The sequence below is a fragment of the Lontra canadensis genome, unplaced genomic scaffold, assembly GCF_010015895.1.
Source record: "Lontra canadensis isolate GAN:19392208 unplaced genomic scaffold, GSC_riverotter_1.0 scaffold41, whole genome shotgun sequence".
Classification (NCBI taxonomy): domain Eukaryota; kingdom Metazoa; phylum Chordata; class Mammalia; order Carnivora; family Mustelidae; genus Lontra; species Lontra canadensis.
In genome coordinates, this window is record NW_022631035.1 from 11460025 (window position 1) to 11473369 (window position 13345).

The following is a 13345-nucleotide window of genomic DNA, read 5'->3' on the forward strand; positions in this document are numbered from 1 at the left end:
GCTGCTGCTGGATTTCTACTGCCGTATCACAGCACCCCCCTGCCCGCGGCTGCTTCTGTAATTTCTGGAAGGCAGTGCTTCTTTCACGTACAGGAGAAATTATTTGAAGATCTTGGGTAACTACAGGTTCTGACTTGGGGCTGGGGAGTGGGGGTGGGATACAACCGACTAGTAGTTTCTGCAGTTCAGGTGACTTCTGGGACCACACTGGGTCACAGACCTCACAGGAGTTCTCGATTTGTTTTGGTGTCAGAATCCCTTTCCACGTCTTTAAGATTCTTAAGGATCCCAAACAGACGTTGTTGATGTGGGTTATAGCTATTAGCATTTACCGTATTAGAAAGGAAAACTGAGAAATTTAATATTTTGAAAATTCATTTAAACATTTTAATAATACACACATTCCGTAGTAGCACATTTTAGTAAAGCTCAAACGAAGACAGTGAGATACTCATTTGCTTCTGCATGTAAACGGCTGCTATAGGTTGTTCTGGCTGAGTATGGACAGAAAATCTGGTCTTTCACAAAAATGTAGTTGGAAAGGGAGCATTTTCATAAAATATTTTCGGATAACTGCAGACATTTTTGCTACTATACCAAAACTTGACAAGTGGTAGGTTTTTTTTTTTGTTTTTTTTTTTTTTTAAAGTTAGTTCACTGTGTCACAGGAAGCCTCCCAATGAACTTTCCAGTTTCCAGTGAACTTTGTCACACCGAAGTTCACTGGTTTACCCGTCCGCAGAAAGGATCTTTCACCTGACCACCCTTCTATAACACCAGGCACGGGTCATGGGGGTGACCAAGTAATGCAGACTTCCCAGACGCTGGCATGTTTCATTACATCGTATCCAGAAAATCCTAGTCATGAGTATGTGTTTCACCTCTCTGTCTTAAGTACTGGGAATCAGACAAGCTCGCAGTGGTGGGCCAAAACAAGTTTTCCTAAAATTGTGATTTTTTACTTCAAAGCTCAAATTTTATCAATGGCAACAAATACTCTCCCGTATTTTCCTTCAAGTGATAGGCTACCTTCACTTCTTTTCTAAAAAAATGTCGAATGCCCAAGTCTGAATATGTTGGTTGGTTTCTTGAGTAAAAATGCGTGTTCCATGAAAAATATGGTTAGTTCAGTTCATGCTCCGACCAGTTGCCAAAGCGCTTTTTATCCTGAGTCAGTGGGCGCGGGGGCCTCCCAGCCCATCACACAGAATAGGAAAGACAGGGGGACTCAAAGGTCAAGATTTTAAAACAGTAATTTTTAATGTTTATTTAGGGTCCACCTTAAGTGACAGAGGGGGTGTGTGTGTGAAATGACAACCACAAGTGCATGGCGGTGAAGGATACAACAGCTTTGTGTGGGGCCAAAGCCTGGACCTGTGCCAAGGTGCGGCCGGCCGCAGCCACTGCCGTTCTCTCTGTACCCTCGGCGCCAGTGTGAGCACAGGGAAGAAGGGAAACGGCACTTAGTACCACTAAGAAGAGTGCTCACTTGAAGACTCCCTTTCTGCGGTGTCCAGGACCCCCCAAGAGATCTGTGGGACACACTTTTTGGAGCATGGCTGCCTGGAAGTGCGTTCATGGGCAAGTACACAAGTGTGTCCCTGTGGGGAGCGCCTGGCTGACTCCCTCAAGGCTGTAAGCAGTGATAGATGGTTTTGCTTTTTTCTGGACCTTGTGGAGTATTTATAGCATCTAAAGATGATCTTTACAAGATGGCAAAAATCTTCAAGGAATTCATTTTGCGTTAATGAAGAGATTATCTGGGCAAACTTGGATTTTTTTGTATTATATCGTGAATTTTAATGAAAAAATTAATATTTTTGTGTTCTGACTGAGATCTACAGACCAAAGGGAATCTGGGCTTAATCTATAAATTTCAGTATTTATTTACAGGACTATAAATAAATAACCCAAAAGTATTTAAAAAGTAAAAATTCAAACAATAATGATTCTGATATACTGGAGTCACTTGGACAAATATGACAAGAGATAGTCACTCTGTTTATATATGAGTCTGACTAACAAAACTGTTATCCTTTCAGTAATGTGCATATTAAATACTTACATAATGTCAGACACCTTAAATGAAATTTAGCAAATTTATAAAAAAGGTGTTTTTTTGGACTGGGAGTGTTGTATATTGCATTTATTGGCTTTTCCCTTGATTTTAGATTTAATATAAACCCACTGTGGAAACTGATAACTAATAAAAAGAACCAAGGAAGAAAGTGGCAACAGCCACCACCTCCACCACTCAGGGAGGACCACAGTTAACATTTGATGACATCTTCCTTCAAGCACCTTTTGTATACTTAACATGTTGAAATAAGACAGACAAGTTTGTTCCTCATTTTTCCACTTAAATAACTGTTAAGTAAATTTAATGGTCAAAATAATTCCTAGTATTTATTATCTGAAAGGTTAAATAAGACCACCGACCTAATGTTGACTATTTGAATTTTTTTTGGTAAACATTTTTAATACTTTAAAAATACTTTAAAAATAAAGAATGTTGTGATAAACAGCTTTGAGTACAGCACTTTGTGCTCTTAAACTATGTCCTGAGTGATCTCAGAAGAATTACTAAGGCAAAGAGGATAAATGTTTTTAAAATCCTTACCACTCACTGCCACAACAGTTCTACTGACTCTCGTACCCAACGGTGTGAAGTCATGAATAAAATAAATGAAGCTGAGACCAGAGAGGATGTGTTTTGTGGATGTGTTTGTAATAAACTAAGGTGCAAACCTTGATTGGCTCCATACTGGGACCCCGATGCTTCTCATGCAGACACCCCCGAGCAAGGGGGCCCTGTGGAGCACAGAAAATGGCAGGTTCCACATCCAAACTGACAATAAAAATCAGCTACACAGAAACATATTTCAATTAGTACTGCTGTTTATCTTAACTAATGGCCAAATAAATGAAAGTTAAAGTCACCTTAACATGAGCATATGGTCTAAAGCAGCAAGCTCCTCCTTTCCCATTTAAAAAAATAAATGCTTATAACCATCCCATTGTTTCTGTGGATAGAGAGAAGCTGGTATACTCATTCTAGTGACCTTGCAAATTCAAACATTTTAGAAAATTATGAGTAGTATGGGTGAAAACTTTTAATGAACTTTCACCCATTCTAGGGAATTTATTCAACATAAACAAAATGTTACAAACAAAAGATATTTTATTCAACATTACCTCTCACAGCAAGATTTGGAAGTCCACTTTTCCATTTATCATTAGTGGAATGATTTAATAAATGTTGTTATACTAATACAATAACATTACATGTCATCAAATAATAATTATTTTGATACAACTGCTATGTATGAAGTATTTACACCATTAAGTGCTAAATTAATGTACTAGATCACCAAGTGAAGGTTACAAAGAAATTATAACCCCTATCTACAAGCTTTTGGTAAGCTTGGCTCCAACACTTAACTGGGAGCAAAACTTGACCTGAACGGACATTAGGTTCTTTATGGTCTTTATTTCACCCACTTAGTAAAACTGCTCAAACATTTTGCTGCAAAACTATGGATTTTACAAAATGAACAGTATATGTACTATATCAGCTTTCTGAAATCTAAAAATTCATAATTCCATTAACAAATCCAGACTCAAGGATTTATAAGAATGGGTCTGTAGCATGTATGCTTTAACTATTCTCTTTAAATATGGAAAGGGTAACTTTGTAGCTCAATGAGTGACTATATTCTCCTCTCAAAAAAAGAAAAAAAAAAAAAAGAAAATGGTTCCTATTTGTTCTTCTCTTGGTATTACAAATATAAAAAAAAGCTTAAGTTCTTTTCCCTGATGTGTCCTGATTTAAACACATTCTCTAAGAGTGGATCTGAGATCTTTTAGGTTCAAATTACTGCAGGCCTCTCTGTTTACTGTGAATTCATAGTCTCACCCAAATCAAATGATAATAATTAGAGAAATATGCATTTGCTCCTGTTGTTAAATTTCAACATCTACTGAAGTTTCATCAGTGTAATTTACACAGTCCTTTCTGCACCTGAGGCTGTACACAATATTTATAAAATCACTTCCACATATTTGAACGCATGGATTAACTCTAGTATTTCAAGTCCCCAAGAAGGTGCCCAACTGCCAGCTGACTGTACTGGGCCTATGCTTTGCCTTAAGGAGTATAAATACTTCAACTTATCATTCCTATAAAAAATACAGGTATGGTTAAAATAACACCACAAACATAAAAAACGATGTTAATTCACCATTCTAGACCATTAGGTTATACTATTGATCCTTCCATTATAGTTAGAAACCCGAGAGTGGGACAGACACAAGGACGGCATTAGTGCATTTTAATGCGCATGGCTGTAAACTGAAGCCAGAATCCTCTGTTAAGTGGTCAGGCCTCCCAGATTAAGCTACTGTGAAACAAGCAACTTTAAACCCATGCAAACACAGACATAAGCATAAACATGAGCGTGTGAGCATACACAGACGTTTAAGTGTGAGCGTGTGCGCACACACAAGCATGTGCAAACACATGTGTACAATAAAAAGACAAATATTTTCAAAGGAGAAGTTTCCCACAGTAGCTTTAGAGGGTGTTACTGCAAAAAAAAGAAAAGAGAGAGAGAACCTGTCTTTTTACAACCTCAAAAAAAAATCCCAAATTAAAAAATATAAAACATGTGTTGTTTGCAATCTCATCATGAAGGATATGGAAAATGAATACTCGAGTCTGTTCTCAGTAAGCCCAAGAGCTTCTGAAGGTCCCCTTCTGTTCGTGCTTTACTGCTTCTAGGCAAATTTTATATCTAGTTCAGTGCCCAGCACAGCAGGCTCCTCTCCACCTCCCCAAAAGTGGCGAATGAAGGATGAACTACCAGGGGGAAATTTCCCTCAGGTATTTTTTCTTAGCAGTTTCAGAAATGATCAAAAAGTCTTCTAGTTGTCTACTATTAATGTTAAGGAAAATATGTGCATTTTAGTCCTTTTTCTAACAGCAATCTGGCAAGTTTCTAAACTTCTCCATGCCTCAGTTTAACTGTCAATAAAATGAGGAAGTTTCGTGGTTCCATGGATAATTACTGAAGTTCTGCTCTATGCAACAATTTCAGTTTATACAAATGATTTAAGTTCTCCTTTCCCTATATCTCTGCGTCTGTTAATCTTAAGTCCACTTTTGTTGTGACTCATTATTCAAGTTATGCTGTTGCTTAGTCTCTTGGCTAATACAGAAGTAAATAATTTCATGTATCAGGCAAGAAATTTCATGGGTCTAACACTCACTTTTTGCTGGTGACGACCTGAAACTCTACTATATCCTTCTTCAGTCTGTTTTATATTACTAAAGAGAAATTTTCATAAAACTGCAAAGAAGAGCAGTAAGTCACACTTACGACTTTTAAAATGTTTTAAATGTTTCATGTCATCCCTTAGCCCTTTTCCTTCTGTTCGGAATACTGGAATAACTGTCTAAGTGTGGCATAGCAGCCAGTGGGCCTGGGTTCTAGACACAAGATAGTTCTACTCAGCTTAAGTTACTTCAAGAACAAAATGCTAAGAGATGTAATTAGCTCCAGTGTCCCGGTGAATTAAAAAATCCTATTAGTTCTACAAACTGAATTTTGTAAGTTGTGTCTAAACTAGGAACGGCCTGAATGTTATCCCACAAGAATCATGTGCTACAAAGGTTCTTTCTTTGCTTGGGGTAAAATAAGTCAGAGACCGAGTTTAAAGGTAACAGAGAAGCTGAGAACACAAATGAGAATGTGATTTTTATTAAGCAAATGTGTAGTCAGAGTATGGCAAGCTTGGCAGTTTATCTGCCCAATTACTGAACAAGAGACCCATGTATTCAACAGTCTCTTCTGCACAGCTAAAATGTATAAAGGACAGCACTTTAGAATCTACAACTTTAAAAGGATGTGGAATTTAAGCTGACTTTAATACAGATTTTTAAAAAAGCAAGGCATGCATATTCTAGATAAGGCAACTTGGCAATGGGTAACAGGAACTTTAAACAGGATCCTCACTGCAGAACTATAGGAAAAATCCATGTTCGTGTGGCAGTGATAGTGCCACTGTGGCAGAAGGAAAGGCTGGCTTGGGGCTGCCCGAGGTCTCCTCTTCCCTATCTTCTAGAGCAGGGATCCTCCAACCATGACCTGCAGGCCAAGGCCAGCCCACTGCTGGTTTCCGTGTGGCCCGTTTCTGAACGGTTGGGGGGAGAAAAAATCAAAAGCATACTTCATGACATCTGCAAATGATACGAAATTCAAATTTCAGGGTCCATAAATAAAGCTGTATCGAACACGACCTCCCTCATTTGTTTGCGCACTGGCGACGGTTGCTGCAGACGCCACGAGCGGTCACGACACGGCTGAGTGTGGGGCTCTCCTCACTGTGCTCGACACGATGCTGACGCAGTGACAGCCTGAAAAGGTCTCACGTGTCCCCGGGAGTGCCAGAGCGTGACCTCCTTTTCTTTTCTTTTTTTAAACTAGTGACTATCCATCAAAACACAAAGCAAAAGAGGACTTTCAATGTCCCGCTGTTGAGGCACAACAGAATGTGGGTAATTCTGATAAACCACACACGATGGAAAAGCACCGTGTGTATTAGCAGCGGTACCGCGGCTATGCTAAGAGAATACAATATATGTCCACATCACCAGACTAAACACTCTTCAAAAATAATCCCAACTCACAGGAAAGCAACAGGGGAAAAAAAAAAATCACAAAGTTTAAAAGGGAATAGTTCATCACAGCAGGATTTCTTCGCGAAAGATGGAAACAGACTGAAACAAGTCAGTTTCCAAGTGCTTCAGGTTTGCTGGCCAAGCAAGGACTCCCACTCACTGCTCCGCGGTTGTTTACTCCAGCAACCAGCGCCAAGTCTGAAGGCACTGAAGATTCAGCCGGTCTGAACAGCCTGTGTGCGGGAGCTACACGTGAGCGTACACTCAAAGAAGCCGAGAAAGCTCGAGAGCGACTTCACCTAAACTGTAACGCGCCAGCGTGTGTTACAACTGATAGAAGTACACAGTAGAAGTATGTGCGCAGAAGAAAAAAGGACAAATTTAGGAAGACTGTACAATGACCGCACATTGCGTGACTCGGTACTTTGCGGAAAGTAGATGGGTCTCTCATGTGTTTCTGAACCAGAGAAGTGTCAATAATTAACTTAATTCACTTCCCATGGACTTATGTCTCATCAGTTCCATGAATTCTGTAAAAAATAGAAGCTGAATATGCTGATTTGTCCTATTACACAGTTCAAGAGCTTAGCAGAGGTAAATCTTTACTGAGATTTTTGGAACTAATGGATGAAAGTGAATTTCTCCCAGTAAGAATGGCCTTTAATCACTAATGCAGACCATAAATGGCTCTAGAAATTAGCTTTAGGGAACATCTGATTATATATCTTAAGGAATTGAACCTCAAATTAAAAGGCAAACCAGTTTTTACAAAACGTATACTGTGATAACTCATTTCAACAACTGGCATTATTTTAATCATAAGCAATGTTAAAGTTTTATATATATATATATAATTTCTTTGCTTCCAAAAGTTAAAACAAGTGAGACCACCATCCTCACATAAATTTGCAGCATGTATTTTTCCAAAATCAAACTATAGTTTCTGCAGCATCTTTCAGATCCCACTGCAAGGACAGAGGATACTGTCATATTTCAAAATCCACTTAACTGTACAACGAGGAGCTTCCGCCTAACCATCAACTGGAAATGGATAATTTGCAATGTAAATGACATGCCAAGAGGCAAACACTGAGAAGAATCTACCAGAATTCTATAAATGTCTTCCAAGCAATGACTATGCTCAATTAAAATCATATGCTCAGGGGCGCCTGGGTGGCTCAGTCAGTTGAGTGTCTGCCTTCAGCTCAGGTCATGGTCCCAGGGTTCTGGGATCCAGCCCGGGAGAGTGGGGCTCCCCTGCTCAGCAGGGGGTCTGCTTCTTCCTCGGCTCCCCCAAAGCTTGTGCTCTTACTTGCTCTTTCAAATAAATAAATGAAATCTTTAAAAAAATCATATGCTCATTTGGCAGTATCTATCTGTATGAAAAGGCATCTTTTTCAAGGATGAACTGTATAAAATCTCAGTACAGATCAGCATTAATAAACATCTGCAACTTAGGTTGGTGAGAGGGAACCTTCAAATTTGAACCCCAATTAAGCAAACTGTTACTCATCTCCAAAAGAATCCCACTCTTCTCATTAGTAAACCTATATACTACAAAACACTCTATATAATTATTATTCTATTTTGAATTTCACCCACAAAAAACTTGTGGAAATTTGTGTTTTTTGTTATATAAATACCTATGTAATGCCGTTGATTCTGTCTGCTGGCATGCAAAGTCTAAAATATTATACTCCTACTACTGGCCCCTTTCAGGAACAGTGTTCTGATTCCAGTTCTAGACCCAGGGTCTTACACCTGGCAGTGCCTTAGCACTTCTAATGCGCTTGGCAAAGATACTGACTCCCGGGGCGCCTGAGTGGCTCAGTCCATTAAGCATCCAACTCCTGATTTGAGCTCAGGTCTTGATCTTGGGGTCGGGGGACTGAGTATCGAGACCTGTGTCTCTCTCTAAATAAATAAATAAATACGTCTTTTTAAAAAACGACAGGTTCCAAGGTCCACCACAAATCTACCAGATCAAAAACGAAAGCTCTAAAAGAGGAGACTCTGATGTAGCCATCCCAGAGTCAGCTCAGATCTGGACACCCATCTTACTCAAAGCTGGATTTTATATTGACATTTTCATGACTTTTGGTATCGATTACACCAAGTCAGTTTTGTTTTTTAAGCCTTGCAAAAATGCCAAGAATATTAAGAAACTAGATTAGAGGATGTGAGGGCGATCTGGCTGGATATGTGTCACCGCACGGATCGCTAGGGCTGATCTGGCTGGCTAGGCAAGGCCTCCCCTTCCTCCCTCACCACTCTATGTGCGTCCCTCCCAAAGCTGTGTGCTCAGTCAAGAGGAAAACCTTCCTCGATTGAGGAAGACCGTTCTTTGGTCAAGGGTATATGAGCAGCTACGTCCCCCAGCTAGAAATTCCAAAAATAAGCTCTCAAGAAACTAGATTAGAAACCTACTTGGCTTTATCTTATTGTAAAAGTAGGTTTCAAGTATCACTTTTGTTCAACTAGGTCTTACAAGTAAAACATTACACCTTCTTTTGACAGATCTGAAATGTGACATAAACAGTGGACTTAAGACTACAAGCAGAGCTTTTCCTTTATTTGGTCACTCCAGGTATACCTTACTGCCATTCTAGCTGCCTTCCTTTCCATATCCCTAGGGCCTATTTTCAAATGTCCACCAGAGTCTGCAGCCTTCAGAGCTAACTCCTTGAGAATTTTATGGTCAAAAATTGATGAACCTGGTAAATAAGTATTACACTGTTAAAATGTTATAAAAGCATAAATGAGAAAAGTGACTAGAACCACTACTTATATCTTAGCATAGGATCCTAAAGAACTTAAAACCTCAATTAAACCTAGGAAATTAATTTGCTCCTACAACAGACACTTAAACTTTGCATGATAAGGTAAAGCAACTCAAGGTGCTTAAAAAGGAAGAAGTACTCACTATCTTTTTACCTGCTAAACAAGTACTCTGTGGGATGAAAAGGTCAAATAAAATTCAATCAAATGTGGAAAAAAAATGCGGAAAATGTATCAGATTTTAGTTTACTATTAAAAAAAAACTGCCATTGTTTAATCCTTTAAAATATCTAGAATTTAACTGCAGGCTAATTAACTGTGCCTATAAGTGGCAGAAAACTCACTGAAAAGAAGTCAATCAGAAAAAAATAAGTGAATTAAAAAGTATCCCATTTTTATGTGTTGAGGCCCTTTTAGTTATGAGACCACCATTACCTAAAACAGTTTTTTTTTTTTTTTAAAGATTTTATTTATTTGTCAGAGAGAGAGGGAGAGAGAGCAAGCACAGGCAGACAGAATGGCAGGCAGAGGCAGAGGGAGAAGCAGGCTCCCCGCCGAGCAAGGAGCCCGATGCAGGACTCGATCCCAGGACGCTGGGATCATGACCTGAGCCGAAGGCAGCTGCTTAACCAACTGAGCCACCCAGGCGTCCCTGTTTTTTTTTTTTTTTTTAAACATTTATTTATTTGAGACAGACAGACAGACAGATAGAAGCGAGGTGAAAGGCAGAGGGAGAGGGACAAGCAGACTCCTGGCTGAGCAGGGAACCCAATGTAGCCCGATGTAGCCCGATGCCAGGACCCCCAAGATCATGACCTGAGCCAAAATCAAGAGTCAGAGGCTGAACCAACTGAGTCACCCAGGCGCCCCTAGTTTTCTGTTTAAAAATAAACATGGCAGTACAATAAACAGTAGAGAAAATCTATACTACCAAGGTAATTAAGCAGTGAGAAATTTTCTTCTGAAATCTAAGTATACATGTGATTCTGAAAATGAGAACTCCAAGTGAATATCCAGTTTCTCTTTATATAGAGAACCAATCACTAGCCAAATGCTAAAAACAGCAAAACATTACCTGAAGAAGTACTAGTGAACTACAGAATAGATGTCTGTGCTGTAAAATGGCTAAGTGCAATGGTTTAAAGCTGTTTACACACTTCCCATGCATGTGAAGTCTTTCATCTGCAAGTTTGGAAAACTTTAAAGATGAAAAACAATCAAGAGATTAGAGAGAAAACCAGAAATCTGTTTACTCCTCAAACTGATTACCCTTGGGAGTTGTACTACTTCGATCGCCACAAGAAGGTTCTGGTATGCCTGTAATGCGCCTTTAATTTTCATCAGTCTTATAATCCCCCAAACTAAGCCAGATCAAAGTTTCCCAAATATTCATTAGGTAGGCTTCATTAGGCATATGTTTGGAAAAATCTATTCAAAAGAAAACATCCACTCACCTTTAAAAGTGACCTATATGTTCTTTAATTTTATTTTTAAAATTTTTAGAAGATTTTATTTAAGGGAGAGAGAAGACATGTGCATGAGCATGGGATGGGGTGGGGGAGCTTGATCCCGGGACCCTGAGATCAAGACCTGAACCAAAGGCAGACACTTAACCAACTGAGCCACCCAGGCACCCCAACATATATGTTTTTTTTTAAAAACAAAACAAAACAGTAATTTATATTGGTATACACTAGTAATTTAAGCCCTGCAAATATCATGATGAAGTCGTATCTAAATAAGGAGACTTTAGGACAATATTCTATGAATAGACTTTGAGTAACGTAAGCTTTTCCACCTGGCATTTACTTATGTAAGTTTACAGTAAGAAGCAAATGGCAAATATAAATAAGGTACAGAACAGAAAAGTTCGGGGTTAAAGCTGGTTAATGAATCAAGACTCTTCATTTCAATCTAATGATGCGGCTAATAACAAAGGCAGAAGATAGTACATATTTTTAAAATTATTTAAAGACTCAATTTCCCATCAGATTGGTCCTTTCTCTATTCTCTTCACATATTCACATGAAAATATGAAAGTTACCATGATACTGCTCTGCTCACACTATTTATCTGAAATCTAAGATTCTAACATTATACTTAATTTCTCGAAGTTGTTAAACATAAACGTGGCCTAGTTATATTTTAAGAGTTTATTCATACCTTTGAAAATGACAATAAAGTGAGAAGAGCTTGAAACCACTGTATTCCAAATATGTGAAATATACTAGCTCTCTAAAGAGTTCCATGTCTTTCCCCCCAGCTAATTTTTTTCTTCAAACTAAAATACGATAAAGAGGCCAGCCAGCTTTACACACGGCGTAGGCACATAGGGCACACACAAAACCCTCCCCCTGGTTCTCAGAGCTGGCCACGGGGCAGGCTCACTTCTTCTGTTAGTGTCTTCAACATTCTCCTTTCACCTGTTCTTCACAAAGGACCTATTATTCCATATCTTCGAAATGACAACGCCCTCCCCCCTTTTTAAAAAATGGCTTTCCCTATTCCTTTTTCTCTGGAAAAAAGCATCATAAAGTACCGATGTGATACACGCTGCATGTCTGGAGCGAGGGTCATGCTGACATCTTCATGATGAAAGCATACTTATTGAAGTACTATCACTCGTGAGGGTTTGGTTCACATGGAACAAGACAGTATTTACTTGTATTAGAAATATATAAGCTCTTGTTCTTTGTCAAAGGAAAACAGGTCAATATTCAGTGGACTCCAACTGAATGCAGTTTCAAATTCTGGCCAGTGTTTTCCATGTGTATCACTTAAAACTTCCAGAAGAGCCAAAAATTAGTCAGTTACATTAAAAACCACCCCAGTATTTGAAAACATTTTTTCAAGTAAATACTTTTCCTGACTAATCTAAGATAGTTTATAACAGCCTCAACAGAATTTCCCCAAAAAAGTTTTGTCTAATTTAGGCAATTAATTTCCACGTTGCCTGCATATGAGCTGTAAAAACAAACTCGTGCACAAGATTAAAAACAGGAAAATTTTGGATCAAACTAAGTTATCGCTTTATTTTGTAAACGGCCCTTTCCTTGCCATTGCTCACAAATTAATAAGTTCCTTTTTACATCCAGTTTTTCAATGAGATTTCTCACCAGAAAAAATTTAAGGCTAATGATCATAGTTTTCTAAGAGTACTACTGTAGTCCTACCAAATTCCAATTCACACATAACACAACAATGCAGCTTGGTAATTCTTCTACTATAGAAATCACAAAAAAGAACCTTACTTTCATTAAAACATTTCATCCCAAAAAAACAAAAAAGTTTAGTCATACATTTAGTAAGTATTTATACATACATATGTATCTCCTATTTATGTGCACATACCTAACACATATAAGCTATTCAGTTTTGTTATCTTGAGTACCAATTATTCTCTAAACCCTACTTAAGAACTATAATCCCTTCTTTAAAATAACACAGGTTTTAGAATGGAGGACAGCATTCCTTTTTAAAATCTTCCCTCAAAAATTAAGCATTTTAATTAAAAATTAAAGATTTTATTTATTTGAGAAAGATAGAGATAGAGAGAAAGAGCCAGGGAGAGCACAGGTGGGGAGGAGAAGGAGAAGCAGGCTCCCTGCTGAGCAGGGAGTCCAACCAGGCGCTCTCGATCCCAGGACCCTGGGATCATGACCTGAGCCGAAGGCTGACATTTAACTGAGCCACCCAGGTGACTCTAAATACAGATTTTAAATGTGAAGAAGCAGTTTAATATGGCAGAGATGGAGGGCTAGAACGATATCATATATAATGTTGTTCAACTGGGTAGCAACCTGGTAAGATTTAGCTCATGTTCCCATGTCGCACCACCACCTCCTGCTCATAAAAAAATATATACAGGAAAGAATTTACATTTAAGTC

General features: G+C 38.6%; 1 protein-coding gene across 1 annotated transcript in view; it reads right to left on the reverse strand.

Moving 5' to 3' along the window:
* The window catches only part of GNA13 (G protein subunit alpha 13), a 38674-nt gene that overhangs the window by 9289 nt on the left and 16040 nt on the right, over window positions 1-13345 (reverse strand). The gene's annotated exons all lie outside the window — the stretch shown is intronic.